This window comes from Hemicordylus capensis, chromosome 2 (genome assembly GCF_027244095.1).
Source record: "Hemicordylus capensis ecotype Gifberg chromosome 2, rHemCap1.1.pri, whole genome shotgun sequence".
In the NCBI taxonomy this organism is placed as follows: domain Eukaryota; kingdom Metazoa; phylum Chordata; class Lepidosauria; order Squamata; family Cordylidae; genus Hemicordylus; species Hemicordylus capensis.
In genome coordinates, this window is record NC_069658.1 from 125,822,805 (window position 1) to 125,843,872 (window position 21,068).

General features: G+C 43.9%; 1 long non-coding RNA gene across 1 annotated transcript in view; it reads right to left on the reverse strand.

Annotated features, from left to right (window-relative positions):
• Positions 1 to 3,219: 3,219 nt before the first annotated feature.
• LOC128345980 (uncharacterized) overlaps positions 3,220 to 21,068 on the reverse strand; it is a 60,619-nt gene continuing 42,770 nt past the window's right edge. Inside the window, exons 4-5 of the long non-coding RNA XR_008316725.1 lie at positions 20,512 to 20,543; positions 3,220 to 3,278 (exon numbers count right to left, since the gene is read on the reverse strand). This is a non-coding gene — a long non-coding RNA (uncharacterized LOC128345980). The remainder of the gene's footprint in view (positions 3,279 to 20,511; positions 20,544 to 21,068) is intronic.

A 21,068-nucleotide genomic window follows, 5' to 3' on the forward strand; every position in this document is an offset into this window, starting at 1 on the left:
AAAAAATTTGGAATATGCAGAGATGGCAAAGCTTACAACACTCAAAAGAGATGATAATTTTGAAAGCTTTAAAGAAGATTGGGAACTTTTTTTGCTTTATTTAAAAAATTATTTTTCCAATATGGACTTTTCAACAGAGTTTGAAATATAGTAATAGCAGCAGGTAGGGTTGGGTAAAATTGAGCATTATCAAATGCAGTCTGTATATTTTGAACTATATAACAATGGCTTATATGCATAGTTATTGTGAACTGTGCAGATAGGTTAGCTGGATGTCAATATTTATTTATGTGTAGAGTTAGGAAGTGAATGTAATTCAATGTAAAAGTTATTGTAAAAATTAATAAAAATTTAAGAAGCAAAAAGAATTCAAATCTGAGATAGTGATACAATTCCTTCTGATATAAACTATTCCATAAATGATTTCTTTTATATACATATTTGTATGGGCATCTGATTGAGGCCCGTGATTTCTGATCCAGCAAGTGAAATAGCAGCAGTTTCCACCCATGAATCTGCTTTGTTGTATCAGGCAAGGAAGCATGGGTGTGGGTAGAGAGAGAGAGAGATGATAATGACAATGACTAGTACTAGAAATAAAACAACAACTGTATTTGTTACGCTCCCCAAAACAAATGGTTCTCTTACTGGTGAACATAACAACATTTAAAAAGCATCCAATAAAAACACATAAAACATGACAAACAACACAACAGACACAAAAATACAAAATATAACAGAAAATATTTTAAAAACTTGTTTTAACATCTTTTGCGGGGGGGAATCCATTTTAAAAAACCTGGGTGAACAGAAAGGCCTTCACCTGGCATCTAAAAGAACAAAGTGATGGTGCCAGGCAAAATTCACTCAGGAAGCTGTTCCATAATCGGGGTGCCACCACAGAAAAGGCCCTCTCCGTAGTAGTCACCTGCCCCACATCACTTGGCAGGGGCACTTGGAGCAGGGCCTCTAGCAATAGCAATAGCAATAACATTTATATACCGCTCTATAGCCGGAGCTCTCTAAGTGGTTTACAATGATTTAGCATATTGCCCCCAACATTTCTGGGTACTCATTTTACCGACCTCGGAAGGATGGAAGGCTGAGTCAACCTTGAGCCCCTGGTCAGGATTGAACTTGTAACCTTCTGGTTACAGGGCGGCAGTTTTACCACTGCGCCACCAGGGGCTCCTGCTTCAGAAGATCTGCCTCTGAAGAAGATCTTAAGGTCAGAGTCGGGACATATGGGGCAAGGCACTCTCTCAAGTCCCAAGCCAATTAGGGCTTTAAAGGTTAAAACCTGCACTTTGAATTGGGCCTGGAAATGGACTGGAAGCCAGTGCAGCTGACAAAGCACTGGTGTGATTATGTGATATGATCAAAATGCCCAGCCCCAGTTAATAAGGTCACAGCCCTATTTTTTTACCAACTGAAGTTTCCAGACCATTGTCAAAGGCTGCCCTACATACAATGCATTGCAGTATGTACAATGTACGTAGGCCGCCCTACGTACAATGCAGTGCAGTAATCTAAACGGGAGGTTATCAGAGCATGAGAAACTGAGGCCAAGCTATCTCCATCCAGTTAAGGTCGCAGTTGGTGTATCAGCCGAAGCTGATAAAAGGTAGTCTGAGCCACAGAGGCCACTTGAGACTCTAGCAATAGTGCTGGATTGATGAGGACCCCCAAACTGAGAACCTGGTCCTTCATGGGGAGTGCAACCCCATCCAGAACAAGGTAGAAATGTGTCTTCCTGTTGCCCTGCTCCACTTATTAATTTTGGGCAGTATGATGGAACAAAAAAAAGGAAGGTGTGAATGACACAAATTGTGAACATTGTTCATGGCACTAAACTTGTTTTTAACTAATTTGCCGCTTAAGAATATTATTAAGAACTGACTCTCTACTGAACCTTGAAGTGTATGAAAAATTTAAAATGAGCATTAATTTAACAGCATCCATTAATGTGATTCTCTACCAACACTGGAGCAAGTAATTATTTTGTTTTACAATAATGTTAAAGAACCACTGCCTGCTAACAAATGCTCCTTCCTGTTTAAATTGAATGCATATTTTCCCATTAACATCTCCTTTGCTGTTGAACTCTGGAACCCTCCCAGCCTAACTGGGTTGAGATGTGCATAGCACGAGTCAGGCTTGGCAGCATCAGCAGTTTGGCATGGTTGTTGGAGCCCATAGTTGGTGAGGGGCCTATTCTTGACTGGAGACACCATGAGCTGCTGCCAAGTACCTCCATCTTGCTTTGTGCACGTGGTCAGATGTGCACAAGTCTGATACTTCTACAGAGCAGAGTATGCTCGCGCAGGGCATACTGGGGCTTGCGGGGGCCGCACGCCCCCCCGAGCTCCCCAGCCCCCGCCGGCCCTGTCTCGGAGCCGGCAATCGTGTGGGCGGCCGATCCAGCCGCCCAGGGCTCCCTCTCCGCTCATGAGCGGGAAGAGCGGGCTTAGCCCCCTCTCCCCGCTCACCCCAAAAAACCGGGTCTCATGGATCGTGAGACCCAGCTCATTGTTAAGCACGACCTGCGTTTTACTTTTCCTCCCTCACGATCATGGGCTTGCAGCCTGGGCTGGGTCTTCTTGAATCCTGGTTAAGGCAGAGGGATTTCAGCCCTCTATGTACTCCTTCAGCACACCATCTGCCTGCTATATGCATGACTGGAGCAGACCCTACCTTAAAGACTCAGGACTGCCTCCATCATGTGTTATTTAACCATTAATTATGACCTGAATAACAACTTATTGGAGCCAGCGTGGTGTAGTGGTTAGAGTGCTGGACTAGGACGGGGGAGATCCGAGTTCAAATCCGCATTCAACCATGATACTAGCTGGGTGACTCTGGGCCAGTCACTTCTCTCTCAGCCTAACCTACTTCACAGGGTTGTTGTGAGGAGAAACTCAAGTATGTAGTACACCGCTCTGGGCTCCTTGGAGGAAGAGCGGGATATACATGTAAATAATAATAATAACAACAACAACTTGCTACAAATAACTCAGAGCCAACAAAGTTGCCACAATTCTCAGTCTTAATATCAGGGATAAAGATGCAATCTCCTGAATAATCTTTCTTTCTTTCTTTCTTTCTTTCTTTCTTTCTTTCTTTCTTTCTTTCTTTCTTTCTTTCTTTCTCTTCTTGTGCATTGCCAAATGCAAATACTTAACCGTAAGTTAAGTCATTACTCTCCTGCTGTTCTGGTCTGATTAATTCTCCCAATATTAGCTGGCGATTCATTTTATCCTTCCATATCACAAGTCCAGCTGAAAGAGATAAGTGGCTGATAAAAGATCTTGGCGAACAGTTACAAATTATTCACTTTCAAAAGAATAATAAAGCAGCTGTGTGGAAGCATGAGTAACCCTTCCATACATTGTGTGTAACTAATCTCATTTTAAAACTTCAGCGAATTAGTCAATAATCCTCACTGTCACCCTGCTGTTCCCCCAAACTTTGGTGCAGAAACGTAATGCTGAAATGCAAATATTTAATTAGTTTTTAATGGTGAGGTTTATTTTTACTAAATCTGGTCATCTGTCTCAATTATTTCCCCCATTTTTTATAGTTAACCACTAATTGTCATTCCCAGGAGCTTGCTTTCCAACCCCCTTCCTTTTTTCCTGCTTTGCATTTCCAGTTCAAAAGTGTTTCAAAAGTGGAGACAGTTTTGCTCTTCTGTGTAAAAAGCAACATGCTAATAGGAGATAATGTCCACTCAAGCCGTCTCGATCAAGGCGCTAATAAAATATAAAGTGATTCAGTCGTCATCTTCAAAACCTCCTTTGGCCCAGTTTGTTCCTGAATTATCTCTCCCTGTGCTAACATGACCTCCCTCTGTAGCTGCAGTCTCTGTCTGGAACAAAACAATGATTCTTAACCAGCAAGCATAAGGCAGGGATAAACATCCTTTTAAAAAGAATAATGCTCTTGCTCCACCCTCTCAGGAAAACAGCCTTTCTCAGAACGAACTCAAACCCTTTGCAGATATGGCTGCATGAGGAACCCATGCATTGTATGGTTGTAAAGTGGTGATTCTCTTTATTGAGCAGGGGGAGAGCAACTGGTCCTATCCATCCCCAGCACAGTGTCCCTCCAGTGGCTGTTGCTGGTGTTTATCTTAAGTTTCTTGTTTAGATTGTGAGTCCTTTGGGCACAGGGAGCCATTTTCTTTCCATCTATCTATCTATCTATCTATCTATCTATCTATCTATCTATCTATCTATCTGTCTATGTAAACTGCTTTGGAAACATTTGCTGAAAAGTGGTATATAAATATATGTCATATTGGTATTCATTTGGTAAGGGATTGTGATGACATCAGCTGGCCACGATGTTAGGAGTGGCCAGGACTATAGCTGTAGCTGCACCTAATGGAGAGCCACTGAAGAGACAGCCACTGAAGAGAGACAGCCATGACTGTTGTATGATCATCTGAGGTTCAAATAAAGCTCCACTCACTCAAGCAGTGCCCTACCTACAACTCCTACTATTACAATGATGACGAATATTTATATACCACTCTTCAAAAATGTTCTCAAAGCAGTTTTCAGAGAAACAATAATAACAATGAATAAGATGGTAACCTGTCCCATAAGGTTCATAATCCAAAAAGAAACATGAGTAGACACCAGTAACTACCCCTGGAGGGGTGATGTGCCCCAGTATGGACAGACTTGCCCTGTTCCTGGGATTGCTCACTGTATATTGTTCCAAAAAACCCCAGTGGACATAGGCCACAAGCCTGACCACACATAGGCTCATCTATGTCGGGCTTCACTTCACACTCTGGAGCTCTTCTCACAATCGGTAAGAAGTGCTCCGGGGCAGTCTGCAGGGAAGGAGGGTTTAGCCTACCTTCCCTGCAGACCATCATATTTCCTTTGATGGGCAGGCAGATCACCCGCCCAGATGAACGGCGGCTTCCCCTGTGGCTCGCCCAGCATGTCTGGGGTCGAGGTGCCGGGACGTGCCAACACACATCGTCCCATCCCCAGAGCCCCAATAATGCACCATGCAAGTGCACAGTGCATTACTGGGACCCCCCTCCCCGAGTGTGCCAGCCATGGCTGCAAGCAGCCAAGGCTGACACATGATCAACAAAATGAAGTTAAGGGAGTGCTTGCTCTCTTAACTTCATTTTGGCAGGAGGCTACATAGGCGGGTTTGCAGCCATGTAGCCACCGGGATCGGACACAATCCCGGTGGTTCACACAAGTGTGCAAATGTGAATAGTCTCATATTCTTTTAAAACACATTTATTCTATCCTAATCATACATGATGTTCTCAATTGTTTCCCATCCAAGAGACTGATCTGGTCCATGTCTGCTTGGCTCCAACAATACTGTAACATCAAGTGCTCTCAGACCACTCACTTGACCACGAGGCATCTCTCTTTAAGATGACAAAGTCCTCACACAACCATTTCCACATAGGCAGAATACCCCCCCCCCCGCACACACACACATTAATATTTCCAAAGCTGCCATGTCCAAGAAGGAGGTGCAGAGTGCTCACTCAAAATAACCTCCCCCAGCCCACCCAAACATAGGCACTTCAGAGTTTTTCATGTAAGAGCTACTGTGGATTAACAGCATCTCAGATGAAAATGAAGTACAGTCACAATGCAACCTTGCTCCACATTCCTTTCTTTAAGATCTTTCTTTAAGTTCGATATGGGGGTTGGCTAGCATTGAGCATTTGCTGGGGACCAAAAACTGTTAAGGTTCCCATCAATCCCTGCTGTCTGCGATCTCATGCACACTAGCAGTAGATTCATGCAAATTACAGAAGCACTTGTATCAAACAGCAAAACAGTTTGAGAAAGCACTTTGTACATTCTCAAGAGAACAATCTTCTTTTTTTCACAACTTAAGGCAAAATAATTTCTTAACCAAAGGCCCAAAACTTGGAGCCAGCTCTGACTAGGGATGGAGTCAGAGCCTTTTCTACGATGGAATCCTATGTAATATTTGTGCATTTGAGCCCTATGTAGATTACTAAATGTGGGAATTGATAATCTGTGGAGAAGGGCGGAATCGCACCCACTGATCTTGCCCTCCTGGTATTAATTGAAGCTTCTGCACAGAGCCTACATGTGTACAACCACAATCTCCAGAAGCAGTTTATTCCACTCCTTAATTGCTCTTCAGCCACAAAGCATTTTTCATATTGTTTACCTACCAGTGATTCTAAAACTGTGTGCCTGTTAGGACATACTATTGCGCCAAGGGAGAGGACAAAGTGCACTTTGATACATTGAGCCAATAAGCTGGATGTGCCACTTTATGCATATTGGAGTCCCTATCAAACATTTCCAACCTCCTTCCTGTAAATGGGTGGTGATATCATCCCAAGGGGCTAAAACTGCTCTGGGGACTCTCTGATACAACTGACAGGCATGTAAGGAAGCAATGTTGTGGCTCAGAAAGTACAGTCATAGGAACATAGGAACATAGGAAACTGCCATATACTGAGTCAGACCATTGGTCTATCTAGCTCAGTATTGTCTTCACAGACTGGCAGTGGCTTCTCCAAGGTTGCGGGCAGGAATCTCTCTCAGCCCTATCTTGGAGAAGCCAGGGAGGGAACTTGAAACCTATATGCTCTTCCCAGAGTGGCTCCATCCCCTGAGGGGAATCTCTTGCAGTGCTCACACATCAAGTCTCCCATTCAGATGCAACCAGGGCAGACCCTGCTTAGCTATGGGGACAAGTCATGCTTGCTACCACAAGACCAACTCTCCTCTCCAATACTAAGAGAATGAGACCTGACTGTCTGAGCAAAGATGCCGATGGAATGTTGAGAAAAAATTGATTATAATCACAATAATCTGTATTATTGGTATCATTCCATTCATACCCATGGCATTTAAAAAACATCGAGGATTATCTTGCAGCTGCTTCAACAATGTTTGGTCATTATTGTGGGGGTTGAGCAAGAAAATGCCTTTGTATCTAAGGGGATAGGAGTGAAGAGTGCCTGTAATTTTAGCCTTGAAAACACAACTGTTTCCACACAGTATGGAAAAGGAAACATTGCTTTGAACCCCACTCAAACCAACAATTTTGGAGAATTATATATGCTTTGCTTCCACATTAGTCATCTCCTTTGGGACAAAATCACCCGATATAGATAGCACAAGCTAAACCTGTGAACCAGTTCCGCTCACTCTGGCCAACCTCCTATTTCAACATAACAACTCTATAATCCTTTACAGCATGTCTTCAGAGGGACTGGGGCAAATAATGCAGTTTGTTGACTTATGAACTGCTGTCCTCTGACTGCTGTGGCAGAGGATTTTCACCTGAAAATTATTCAGAGTCAAGGCTCTCTTCCCCTTTATGTCTCGCATAACGCTGATCAAAGCATCAGCATCTAATAATACATCTCTCTACAGACCGATATGAAGGTTAATGCCAAGCAATTCGACATCATTTACACAAATCTTCTTACCAGCGAGACCAAACTTAGTCAGTATCTCCATTCCATCAGATTGCAACATCAGCTCCAGAGAACAACAAAAAATTTCAGTACTGCCATCAACTCTGGAATGAGATTAAGGGACTCTGGAAAACAGATGCCAAACTGTTTCACAGAGTCATTAGGCCAAAGGGTTTTTTTGTTAAATCTATTATATGATATACTGAAAGGTTGCTGCCAATGTCAACGTCTCTGTTCTTCATATCCAACCATATCATGCACACCAGCCATTTGTTAGCAGAGACTTTGACTCTGGAGATAGCTAAAGAGCAAGCTTTCCTCACTCAGCTTACATTATTAATAACTACTATCAAATTTATTTCTTTATTAATGTATTTCTACCCCACCTTTCCATGCTGATTCTCAAGGCGGCTTACTTGGTCATATTAAAAGATTAAAATAATAGCTAATAAAGTGAACCACTGAAACTAACAACACAGTTGAAGAGCAACAGTAAAACTACAGGAGCCATTAACTATTAAATGCCACTAAAAGCTTGGAAAATAAACCTCTTTTCACTTGGCTCCTAAAAACCATCAAATTCAGTACCAGATGAACAGATATGGAGAGAGAATTGCATAACAAAAACACCACTACCGAGTGCTGACTTGAAACTAACTCCCCACCATTTTCACTGCCACTTCTGCAGATTGTGAAAATAGGGAGCTTTTGTTAGTTTGGACAGGCAAAATTTTCAAAAATATTTGGAATTGTGATTTCCCGCAGTGGCATTTATCTTTTCTTTTTCCAGAAAATGCTGTGCTTGAGTATGTGGAAGAGCAAGCAGCAACAGCCACTGTGCTTCCATCTTCTGGTTCCTGTTGGGTACAATTTTCCCCCACACTGGGAAATGATGCAACATCACAACATCCCATCATTTTCTGGTTCACTCAGGAAAAAAATGGTGGTGCACAAAAGCAGCAGCACTTCAAGCATGGCTGCAGCTCACAGAACCATGATGTGTTGTGCTTAAAAAAAAAAAAAAACCCATAAAGCTACTGCAGCCTTCACTGGTAAGTCTGTATAATCCCAAAAGTTTTCAAATATGGCATGGTCCCCTCTCTAGCAATGGGACCCTTGTAGCAAGCTATCAATCTATTACATAATTTGAGTCAATGATTTCCTTTTAAACTAATACATCAGTTAGTATGCTAAGTTGGGAAAAATGGATAATACAACCTTTAGTTGAGGTTCGGTTTGTGGGTACTAGAAACAACATCTCAGAGCCAGCTCCACACTTTTGGAATTCTCTTCCTGGTACAAATATGACAGGGAGATAACCCCAACCCCAACCTGAACCCAGCCCTACCCCAACCTGAATCCCAACTGTAACCCTCACACTAGCCCTAACCCTAACCTCTGCTTTTCCAGTGGGAGAGTTTTTCCACATTTGCTGGGAACATATGTTGTTTGGGGGGTGGAGGGTTCAACTTTCTGGAAAATGTAAGGCAAGGTCTGGAACCTACCTACAAAAACAGGTCTGGAAGTGTCATGTCAATCAGTCAGTCAGACCCAATCAGCTTTATATTATATATTATATATGTCTGCTTTATTGACCTTGCTCAGGTGATGGCCCGGCCTGAGCTGCCTGCCTTTCGAGCTCCCTGGACAGCCGTCCTCCTGTGCAGGCCCTCTTACAGCAGCCGCACTTCACCGTGGTGTCTTCCCTCCTAGCCGCGACTCGGCCCAAGCCAGTAAGGTCAGCGGCACCTCCCACAAGGCCGCCCGCCAGACATAGGTAAACCAAATTGTTAGAAGGAAAGGCCATTTTTAATGTTTCCTTTTCTTATTCCTTAACATATCAAGACATCAGATCCAAAATTGGCTCAAAAATTAAAGGTGCACCTCAAATTTTACCTCAGTAAAGTGGCCCTCATCCAGTAATCATATAAAAATTTAGTTGATTATTCCACTCATTAAAGTGATTAATATGTGCAGAACTATTAATTTTATCATCTAGATTTCCCAGGAACTCAGGGGCCATACATGGTCAACCCCTCCCCCCATTTCATTTTCATAACAACCTATGAAGTTAGTTAAGCTGAAATATGGTGATTGTCCTAAGATCACCCAGTGAATTTCATGGCTGAATGGGGAATTGAGCTCTGATCTCTGCAGCCAAAGTCCAACACTCTAACCACTACACCATGCTGACTCTCCATCACTATTGATGGTACTTTACAAAGTAATACTAGCAAGAGACTGATCCTGCCTCAAGGAGCTTATACTCTAACTAGGGGGGGAATATAAAAGAGGGGGAGAATTGAAGAGAATGTCCTTTCCCAGAATCAGAAGCCCATGATGTGAGGTGAGGTGAAGCAAGTCAGCTGGGGTTGCAGCACCCTGGATAATTCCTAGTGAGCAATTTACTCTAAAAAAGGCCAAAGGAGGAATGAGGTCTTAAATCTCTCCATGCCCAGACTAGCCCTTCCAGTCTCTGCCTGGAGAGCAGAGAGATTTAAAAGGAAAGTCTTCTGGCCTGGAATCTAGTGCTTCTCCTTCACTAAATAAAGTCCTATTACAAGACTCATTTTTAAGTCATTTTGGGTACTTCAATGTACCCCTCAAACTTAGTCACTTAGCCATTTTCTTTCCCTGGCTTGCTTGGAAGAGAAACTATATCTGGGTGTGCACAGAACCGGTTTGGTGAGTTTGGTATGAATCTTGACTGGATTCAAACCGACCTGGCCTGGTCCAGTTCCAGATCTGGACAAACCAGGTCCGGTCTGGTCCGGCTATCAAAATGGTTTGTGGCCCGGTTCGGGGATATACTCATAAAGAGGAATCCAGCGAGGATTCCCCTTTACAAGTAAAGGGGGATTCCCTATCATAAGGCCGGGAGGGGCGAGAGAAAGGGTCCTTAGTACCTTTTATTTTCAGGCGGTGGTGGCAGCAGTAGAGAGTCTCCAGAGACATCTGAGATGGTGGCAGGCAGTGGCGGGGGCTTCTCCAAGCCACCAGCTGGCTTCCCGAATAACAGCCCGGAGTGGCTGTGGCCTTAGTACCTTTTATTTTCAGGTGGTGTGGGGGCGAAGAGTTTCTGGAGACATCAGAGGTGGGGGGGGCAGCAGAGGGGTCTCCTCCAAGCCCCCCCTTAACTTCCCAAATGACAGCCTGGACAGCAGCCATTCTGGGATATCATTCGGGAGGCCGGTGGGAGGCTTGGAGGAGCCCCTGCTGCCGCCCCCTCCCCACTGCCTCCGATGTCTCTGGAAATTCTCCGCTGCCGCCACTGTAGTCTGAAAATAAAAGGTACTAGGGACCCTTTTACACACACACACCCGCCGGCCTTATGATAGGGAATCTCACTTTACAAGTATACCCCCAAACCAGCCTGTGAACCAGTTCTTAGTACTGTGGCCAGTCTTGTTCAAACTCAAACCGCCCAAACTGGGCCGGTTTGATTCAAACCACAGTTTGAATCAAGCCAGCTCACACATCCTTAACTGTAGCTGCATTCCAGGTAAAAGGTTGGTCTGACAAGGTGTTTCCCCAAGGTGCCCTCAGGCCTTTGCAAAAGGCCATAATGGATTAAAGCAAATGCCCCTCTGATTGCATCTGAGCATATATAGAGAGAGATGGAGGGCAGACCCAAATAAAAGTAGAGTAGAGACAAAAGGAAAGGAATGCAAGCTCTCTTCCTCCCATAAATGCCGAATTAGAAGTTACAAGGCTAAGCAAAACTTCTCATCTCATTTCCTGCCCGCTGTTATCAGAATTCCATAAGTAATGCCAAAAAGCATGATATGCCCCTCCCTTCTCTATTCAGGTGATTGCTCTCAGCGATCTCTTTTGCAAAAGATTTTTTTAAGGAGCATACAGGGGAAAATACCCCAAATGTAATCTATTAATACTCGATATTCAGGCCTTATTTGGAGCAAGAGGTTTCCTAAATTGACTAAACTCCTTATCAATGCTTGATCCACCGAAGCACTCCAATCATGCCTCCAGGTATATTTTTTCCTAGAACCCCCCCCCCCAAATGGCATCAATCTCTTGCCTCATGTACTGTCATCACACAGGCTTGCACCCTTACATTTGCACCCTACCATCGAACTCTGCACCTCACACTGCTCACGTGCAACTCATTGCTCACTGCGCATTTGAGTCAACTGGAGAGAAGGATCTAGCTAGAACAGGTAGCTATCAAAAATGGCTTTCCTCCTTTTCTTTCTTCCACTCTCAAGCCTCTTTCTCCTTCCTGGTACTAAAGCTAGCCACCGTCTTTTCACGTTCTGTACCTCTAGTATCCCTCAATAAAGGAACTCTTTGAGCCTCTTCTCACAATCCTTGAGAAGGGCTAGAGGGTGGTCTGCAGGGAAGGTGGGTTAAACTTACCTTCCCCACAGATAATCGAGCCGACGTTGCTGGGCGCGCTCCCCGCATGCCCAGATGATTCCTCATGCACCAAGGCAGCAGGGAGGGTTGGGGGCCGGAAGTGTTATCCTAGCCCCCAGAAATACATTGTATTGTATTGATGTCTTGAGTGTGCAGTGCATCATGGGAATACCTCCTTCCCTCCCCAGGCTCTCCACAGTGCAGCAGCCACGGCTGTCATATGATCAAGAAAACGGGGTTAAGGGAGTACTCACTCCCTTAACTTCTTTTTAGACACTGGCTACATAGGTGGATTTGCCACCACATTGCCACCAGGATCAGGCCCAGGATCAAGTGGTTCACATGTGTGCAAAACCAAGCTGGGCTTCCTCAGCCCAGTTTTGCACACACGTGTGAATAGCCTCATTGTTTTCAAGCACACGTGTCTACTCTCTTTTGTCAACGTGTCCATGCCACAGCCAATTTTCCTGAAGTACTTTAAAGTTAATATAGCTGTGTTCCATTTGAAGCTAATTTCCCCCACTTTGAGCAGAGCACAGCCACAGAGGGTGGTAACTACCATGCTTCCACACTGACCTGTTAACAGTCCTGCCTGGTCCACTGCCAATAATGTAGTGCGGGCGATGGGGTGTGGAAGAGGCCGGCTCATCATGGGGCTCAGGCTTAAGCTCATTGTGTGGCCGTTCTGGGGTCCTCTGTTCTGGAGTCTCTGGTTCTGGATCTCCCAGCACTGAGGTTGGGGCTGGGGCCGACACCTTCAGCCCAGTTGCTTCTGCCCTGAGGGTGACACTTGAGTTATACTTGGTGCCACTGCTTGAGCCTGGAGTCATGTCAGGAAGAGGCAAGGCCAGGGGTGTGGCTATAATTGAGTGGATGGGTTCAAAGACCCGGGGGGCACCTCCTGAGGGCCCTCCCCAGCTCTATCCCTGCCTATTTTCTTCATTTCCACCCTCACTCTGAGGGGTCATCGGGGAGAGGGATGAACATGGGTGCTCTTCCCCTTGCCACGCCCCTGGATAAGGCGAATAAGTAACAGTAGGGGAAGAGGTGGAGTAAAGACAACTTAACTGCCAGAGATGGGTTTTAACTTTTACACTGAAGTCCCATAGGGCACTCTGATCAAGTTTCTTGAGTGCAAACAGTGTGCTGCATCAATACTAATAATAGCAATAATGATAATAGACACAATTAGATATATAGATAGATAGACCACGATGAATGGGGAACATTCCACAAGCTAATATTGAGCAGCATATTTTTCTCCTGGCCAATTACTGACAGAAAAACATCTGAGGTAAAGTAGTTTTTCTTTCCCATTAAATTCTGTCTAAATACAAAAAATATTGCACCATTACCTAGTGAATTGTTTTTTAACATACAGCAGTTCATCATCAGGCAGATATTGTCATGACTTGATGTTTGAGTCATTATACTTATGAGATTTAATTTTTAATGATGCAAAAATTATGCATGGTACAGAGCTCCTTTTCTTTACACCAGGAGAATGAGACCCCATTTCTACCAAATTGTTATGTAAATGAGGACTGGCCAATTTAAGTATTCGGAGGGCCCATTCTACTCTCCAGACACTAGTTCTAGGCCCAGTTTAATCTGATTCCTCATGGACAGCTATCAATTAGCAATGAGGGCATTGCAAATACAGAACACATACGCTTGGATGGTATATGGTCGTCAATTGGTCAAGCTGTAGAATTAGTGTGCTTTCTGTAACAACCTCGCCAGAGGCAGATTGGCAATGGTCTTTTTTGCCATTTCAGATGTGTATGAAAGAGCAATATGGTCATTATATGAAAAATATACAGAAGCTCTTTGCTTCTCTTCCTTACAAATGAAACCGAGAAAAATAAACCTTGTGAGGCACACTTTGACTAAAATTTGGTAGGGTCACCAGGGGCCAAATAAAGTTGCTTCATGGTGTCCCACTGCAGCCAGTACTGGCAGATCCTCCCCATCTCTGGCCATTTTAAAAAAACACCTGAAAACCCATCTTTTCACCCAAGCTTTCCCAGCTTTTTAGAATTGTCTGTTTTTAATTTTATGGCTGTTTTTATATTGTTACATTGTTCTAACTTTTATGTATGTTTTAATTGTTTTTATGTTAACCGTCCAGAGACGAAAGTTTGGGCGGTACAGAAGTTTAATAAATACATAAATAAAAAAAATGTGAGGCTCAGACTGAGGCTTTGCCAGAAGTTCTCAAAAAAAGAACTTTTGGCTCAAATATGGGGGTCAGGTGAAGTTGGAGGCCCCAGGACAAGGGGCAATTTTGGGATGAGCCCCTGAAATTTAGTTTCAGAAAGGCATACTGGAGCGGCAGCAGTGGTGGGGACTTTTTGTCTCCTTTGCCATGAAATAGGTGGTGGCAGTGGAAGTTCTTGCTGCTAGGGATGTGCAAATCAATTTGGGTACAAAACGATTTGTACCTGAATCTACTTGTTTCGGATTTGTAGACAAAACAAATTGCCCCTGTGCTCAAATGCCCAGATTCGGCTACAAAACAAATCGCCCAGATTCAGACCCCCCCCAAAATCGGAGATTCGGACCTCCATTTTGTAGCCATCTCTCTTGCTCTCCATTTTGTTTCCCTGCAAAAAATTTTGAAAATCCCACCCTCCAAGCTTCAGATTGGTGACTTACAAGTATGAATGATTGGCTGGTGAATCCCCCTTCAGTCCAGATTAGCTTGTCTCCATGCAAATCTTGTATTCCCAGGGTTAACTGTGCCAGCATTGGCTAAGGGAAAGGCACAAGCGTGGCGGCGGGAGGCAGATGGAGGGATTTTCAAATGTACTTAAGGAGGGCTACAGCCAGCCACCATTCTGTCTCATGGGAGAAGAAAGAGAGCAAGCCAGAAAAGATCTGTTTGTGTTGCCTGTGTGCCACCACTAGGCACCACTGCCTTCCTTGGAATCTGCTGCTGCACTGCTTCCCCCACTGCAGAAAGAAAGATCGATCCGCCTTTTTTTTCACCCCCTATTCCTGCTGCTGAGAGAGAAATCACTGCCTGCTGCCGGCACAGGACAGGTTTGCATTCTGTATAGCACTGCTGCTTTTTTGTATGTTTCGCACATACTTTTGTATGTTTCACACATGTTTTCACACATGCCCAGCAGCACCCAGCCACTGTGTATCATTTTGAAGGGGCCTCTGGGGGAGAAAAATAGTGAGCAGCCACTACAAGCAAGACTCTTCACCATCACTCTCTTTTAGTGTAAAAATAAAGATGCAAGAAGAAAGAGACTAAAAGCCAATGATAAGCCCACTCATCCTCAAAAACTATTTGTTAAATCTTGCCACTGCTCCGCTCCTAATACATGCATCCACTAGGGTTCAGCAGTACTTTTATTCCTAGAGTCTATAGCAGTGGTTCCCGAACTGGGATCCTCCAGATGTTGCTGAACTACAACTCCCATCAGCCCCAGCTGCAATTTATTGTGGTCGGGGGTGATGGGAGCTGTAGTTCAGCAACATCTGGAGGCTCCCAGTTTGGGAACCCCTGGTCTATAAGAGGACCCTAGTGTTCCCATACTGAGGAGGCAAATAGGCAACGGGCATACAGCTGATTCTCAGGAAAGAGTGGCATTTCCTAAGCTTGGGATCCCAGAGTCTCAGCAATGGTTTATCAGCTCCTGGCCTCAGCAGGTACCAAGGCCTGTGGCAGAATCCTCTTGCAGAGCTGAGGTTCTGGGGTCCGCATTGGGAAATAGGCCACCTAGTGACCTGCGGAGTAAAACTCTGTGAGTTGATGGAAGAAGACACAGGGTCACCACCAGTTGGCCAACATGACATAATCTAATATTATCTAATAATCTAATCTAATAATTTAATAACCCAGTTCACTGCTGACTGGGCAAAGAGGCACCTTTTAAAAGGATGAATGAATCTTTATTACGGTCAATGACCCATAACAAAAGCAAGACAATACAACTTGTTTTGCAAAATACAGAAAGCGGGTGGGGAGGGGTGAATTAGTGAGCTAATCATTCTAATACCATTTACTCAAACAATTGAGATCTAATCTTGACTGCTGCTGCACAAAATTTAGCCACATTCAGTGTTATACATTCACTATAGTCTGCTAACAGAAAAGAAACATACCCATCCTCAGTTCTACCAGGGATATTCAATAAAAGAAGGGCAATCAGTTCAGAACGAATATCCTTATAGAATAAACAATATAACAAAACATGAGTCACTGTTTCTACACCTTGGCCACAAGGACAAATCCAATTGTTAATAGGAATTTTCTTATACGTGCCCTCTACTACAGCTGATGGTAATGCATTACATCGTGCATTAAAGTGGCAATTCATTTATATTTAGCAGGGAGAGAGCAACTGGCCCTATCCAACCCCAGCACAGCATCCCTCCAGTGGCTGTTGCTGGTATCTGCCTTTTCTTTCTTTCTTTCTTTCTTTCTTTCTTTCTTTCTTTCTTTCTTTCTTATTATTTCTTGATGTAAACCACTTTGGAAACTTTTGTTGAAAAGCAGTATATAAATATTTGGAGTAGTTGCAGTAGTAGTAACTATATATCATCTATAAGGATGGGCTGGTTTGCCAGCATGGGGAAATTAGGATTTTTGCATTATCATATTCACTGCTCTCAGGACTGCAGAAGAGCTGAATGCTATCAAGAGAAGGATATCTTGAAAGAACTCATTCAAGAACCTACATACGATGGACATTTTTTTTCCTAAAGACATTTGTAGCAATTTTCCTTACCATTTTTCTACAGAGATCCAACATGAGCATCTCAAGTGCTTTCAGGAAATAGTCTCTATTCAGCTGCTACAAGTAGACTTTCTAGTTTCTAGGTATGCTGAACAATGCTACTTGACCCATGTATCCTGGTATGCCTTGCTAGTGGAAAAACAACCTTTATAAACATTAGCTCAGGAGTTCCCAGAGTGCATTAACAAGAAGAAACCTTAATCATCCGCATGTCAAGATATCAGGACATGGGGCCAGTTGTATTATCGCTGCTAGGAGCCAGATGTGCAGCTGCTGTTTTTTTAATGACTGCTGTGCCTTTAATGTAATGTCTCCTTTGGCCCACAAACTACGAAGAAACGTGATTCAATTCCAAGTTCTGTGCAGTTTGGGTTAATTTATTATTGTTGTTGTTGTGACTGTTGTTGTGTTACCACATCTCAACAAAGAAGTGTTCAAAGCAGTTTACATAAAAAGCATGATAAGAAAAGATGGTCCCCTATCTCCAAAGAGCTTACAGTCTAAAAATAAACACAAGGTAGGCACTAGCAAGAGCCACTGGAGAAATGCTGTGCTGGGACGGAACAGGGTTCACAGTTGCTTCCCACCTGCTAGATCTAAGAGAAACGCCATTTTAAAAAGTGCCTCTTGGCCCAGTTATCAGGGGTTTTCTTTGCCACTTTGCAAATCAACTCTTATCCAGGAAGAATGAAGGATCTCAAAAAGATGGGAAACAGAGAAAGCCATGCATTGTTTTATTTATTTATTTATTATTTTTATTCATTACATTTCGATTCCACCCTCTCTGAAGGTTCTGGGCAGTTTTAAGCATTCTTTGTCACATGGCTTAAATGGCACAATTAAAATTAGCAGTCCTTCCCCCCCTCCCCAACTTTTCCTTTGAATTCAACCTAATAATAAAAAAGAGTTTGCGTTATGAAGGCTCCTGATATATAACATTTAATATTCCACAGATGTTGGCTTATGGGGCAATACATCATACCTTTAAAGGCCCCTGACAGGCAAATAAATGTAGTGGCCCCATGATGAAAACAGCCAGGCCACTATCAATTTTGGTCCCTTCGGCAAGTCACGTTTTAGTGATTAAACAACTCAAGTATATTAGGCCACTGACCCTATATCTCTCCTCGCCTTTATTGGGTTTCCTCATTGGATCTTCCAAATCCCTTATATGAGCATATCAACAAAAGCAAAGCCGAGAGGCCTTTTTCCTTTCTTCTCCTTGAGTGCCCTTATAAAATGTTCCTACAGAAGCTGGGAAAACCTATTGCTGTAGCAAATATTCCTCTAGGGCAGGGAGGCAGGGCTGATTCTCTTTGGAAGCTGTAAGATGTTGATTGCTGTAGTGGCTTCTTAATTTCTTCTGTATTTTCCCTTGGAGGGGAAAGGATACTGCAACCAGCAGCTCCCATAAAAGCAATGCATGTCCTCAGCCACAGCTATCTGATGAGCGCACTGAAGGCAAATGAAGCCCGTTGAGTGAGAGAGAAAGAGGGCATGGCAAACGAATGGTACAAAACATTTTCGCAAGCAGTGCTGACCACATTTCAAAGGGGCAGGGGAAGGTGGGGTGGGGTTCAACATTATCCAAGATGTTCATGAGAAATAATAAGGCTCTCCACACAAGCACTGTGGAGAGCCCAAGAGGGTTCTGCGGGAAGAACGAGCTTGACCCACTCTCCCCACAGATGAGCAGGGCATCCTCCTTGGGCGGCTGGATCTGCTGCCCACATGATTACCGGCTCCACCACAGAGCCGGTTGGGGCGGCGGGGTTTGGGGACCTCCCAGCCCCCAGAAGTCCAAGAATGCCCCACACGAGTGCGCAGGGCATTCTGGGGAGCCCTCCGTTGCCGCTCGCTCCACCAACTTCATTTAAGGGGGGAATTAAACAGGTTTGCCGCCAGGAGCCACACAGCTCCCGCCAGTTCACACACTCAGTGGAAACCTCATTGAAGCCCAGCCACCACGCGTGAAAATAGCCTCAATGAGTAGTTTCTGTCAGTTCTCATTGGGAAGATGAAAGATCTGTGGACCTGAGTCTAAATTCCCGCCCTCTCCTGCTAAAATCTGTCTTTCAGCGCCACAAAAGCCATCCGGGTGGAGCATGTGTCACACAGTTTCATCCCAGCAGTGTCTGAATCCGCCGTAAAACGAACATGAGCGGCAGCAGCCCTTCGAGTAACGTTCTGTGGCTTTGACACAATTCTTGTCACTGCTGCAGAGATGAAGAGTGGAGGGGGCTGGAAACGCAGTGCTTTATGATAATGACTTTGGGTGATAAGCAGGCTGCTTTTCTGATTATTTCCAAAGGCAGTGAACAGGTTCAAAGCCTTACATTATTGAACTTTAATTAGGAGCCTAGTTTGCATATATTTTAAATGTTAATCACTGTTCAGCCAGCCAGGGAATTTTGATGGGTCACAACCTGCCTACTATAGGAAGAATTTGTAGTTTTCAGCTGGTACTTGTGCCCACAGCCAGACAAAATCGTGTGTGCATGGATAGCAGCAGGCCCTCTCCAGAAAAGAAGAAGCGATATTAGCAGGAGGGAGGATTTTAAGGGCTAAACTAGACCTTACTTCCAAATGTGTGGTTTTAAACCACAGCAGCCACTTTATGTGTAGAAGGAGGGGTGGGGGGGGGGAATAGAGCAGAGATACACTAAGCTGTAACCCTTTCTCTACCCACTCTTTTTCTGACCCAAATCATCCCCAGCCATTTTTACCCCTGCAGAGTTCTGGATCCCTGTTTGGGAGGGAAAACCTCTTTGGAGGCTCATAGGGGGGAAACAGATGTGGGGGTGTAAGGTCAACAGCACTTTGAACTCCATTTCCCAAGGGTTGGTGGGGCCTTTCATCCAGGTCAGAGGAGGGCTGCGTGTGGGCGGAGGGGAGGGAAGCAGGCATCTTTCTCCTTCTACAGCCAGAATGAGAATTGTGGCAACTTTGTTGGCTCTGAGTTATTTGTAGCAAGTTGTTATTATTATTATTTATTTACACAGTCAGACAGGTGTTATTGACTGGTTTGTTTTATCCAGACATCGAGTCCTTCCCAACGACCTGGGATGGCTGAATTTTATTGTCAATGTTGTTGCTGTTATAGATATCGTTGCAGAATATAGGCTGCTGTTGTTGTTGTTATTATTATTATTATTATTAACATTTATATCCCGCTCTTCCTCCAAGGAGCCCAGAGTGGTGTACTACATACTTGAGTTTCTCCTCACAACAACCCTGTGAAGTAGGTTAGGCTGAGAGAGAAGTGACTGGCCCAGAGTCACCCAGCAAGTATCATGGCCGAATAGGGATTTGAACTCGGATCTCCCCAGTCCTAGTCCAGCACTCTAACCACTACACCACGCTGGCTCACTTCTTCTGCCACTGCCAGCCAAGGGAGTAAGTGGGTTTAAAGGGAAGAGGGAAAGGGTTTAGGGAATTGTATGGCAGTAAGGATAGACAGGGTGGGTGTCAGGGGATATGCGTGAGGGGAGAAGAGAATTTTGGAGAGGAATGAATTCAGATCGGGCTCAGAAATAAGCCGAACTCTTACCAGGATGAGGGAAAATAGCTCCACTTATTTCCAATCCAAAGCAAACATGAGTCATGATGGAGGGATCACTCATCACAAGTAAATATGATTTATTTTGTCCAACCCATTTTTGTTCAAATCTTGAAACTTTTCTTCGGGTGGAAAGTGAAGATACATTTTGTGTTGTCAGAAACAGGATCAAAAAAGTGTGATGACTATACTTTAAGCAAACACATACTTTTTTCATATTTTTCTGAAATTTGGTCAAATCATAACTCTCCCCAGGTAGATTTTCTACACCAAATGTGTTACTGATCAGATAAATGATTTTTATTTTATATAACTAACAGCATACTCAGGCCACATAATAACAGAATATTGGAAAAGGCACTCACCTTAACTATAGAGGTGATTCTTGTAGTTAGCTCTATAATAAGGAGATAACAGAAGATGAAACATCTTATTATTGTTAAGATGCATAATTTTAAATGAGATTAAAATATGACAGTCAGAAGCATTTCTGAAGAATTTCAGACTGAAAAAGAGGCAAAAGACAGCAAAAAGAAATGTCAGTGAGGAGATTCTCTCTCTCTCTCTCTCTCTCTCTCTCTCTCTCTCTCACACACACACACACACACACACACACACACACAATCTTAGGAGCTACCAGTTTGAAACAGCACTTTGGAGAGGTGGAGAACCAGCACAATATGGGCTGCAGAACCAGTAAAAAAATGGCAGCTTGTAGAAAAATTGGCATCTACAAAATAAGGAATTTTAAATCACTGAATTCCAAGAGAATTTTGCTGCAGGGCAAGAGGGAAGCAAGGGAGACTCCTTTGTGGGGTTTGGGCTGAAAAGAAATTAATGGGAGAGAAAGTAAAGTACCTGAACTACCTGAAAAGGGAGAGAGATTGAACCATGCCCCCTCTCAGCCAACCAATCAAATTTT